At 58.2% G+C, this 548-nt stretch overlaps 1 protein-coding gene across 1 annotated transcript in view; it reads left to right on the top strand.

Moving 5' to 3' along the window:
- The first annotated feature begins 48 nt into the window (after window positions 1–48).
- The window catches only part of FANCB (FA complementation group B), a 24,910-nt gene continuing 24,410 nt past the window's right edge, over window positions 49–548 (top strand). Inside the window, exon 1 of the mRNA XM_077777521.1 lies at window positions 49–131. The gene's annotated coding sequence lies outside the window, so the exon portion shown is untranslated. The remainder of the gene's footprint in view (window positions 132–548) is intronic.

A 548-nucleotide genomic window follows, 5' to 3' on the forward strand; every position in this document is an offset into this window, starting at 1 on the left:
CTGGCCGCAGCCTCCGGCCCGGGCCTCCCAGGATGCCGCGCGCGGGCGGGAGGTTTGGAGCCGAGGGCCTCTGCGCCCGCGTAGGGCGTCGGGAACGTGGCGCCTATGGGACACCGAACGCGCGGGCTCAGGTAGGGCAGGCGCGTCGTCCCACACCTTTACCTGGACTTCGCGGGGCCGGGCGGCAGCGCTGGGTTGGCTCCCCGGGTGCCCTCTTTGCGGAATAAGGGGATGGAAGCGAGCTGCCGGGGCCTATGTCCATCACTGTGGGATGATGAGTAGATTTTAAATGCTTGCTCTCTTGGATTAGTTCCCTTGAAACTTTCTTCACCCCGCCGCCGCATCTTTCCCACCTGGAGTGTGAGAAACTTCTCAAGGATTCTATATTTGACATCTTTAAACCAAAGCAATTGTAGAAAGTCAAAGGATGTAAAGCATGTTACAGTTTTTTTAAGGTAGTTCTCAGCCGGGGGCAGCGTTGTCTCCTAGGGGACATTTGGCAGGGTCTGGAGACAGTTTTGGTTGTCATAATAGGACAGGGGCCAGCC

Source organism: Crocuta crocuta, unplaced genomic scaffold (assembly GCF_008692635.1).
Source record: "Crocuta crocuta isolate KB4526 unplaced genomic scaffold, BGI_CrCroc_1.0 scaffold940, whole genome shotgun sequence".
NCBI lineage: Eukaryota > Metazoa > Chordata > Mammalia > Carnivora > Hyaenidae > Crocuta > Crocuta crocuta.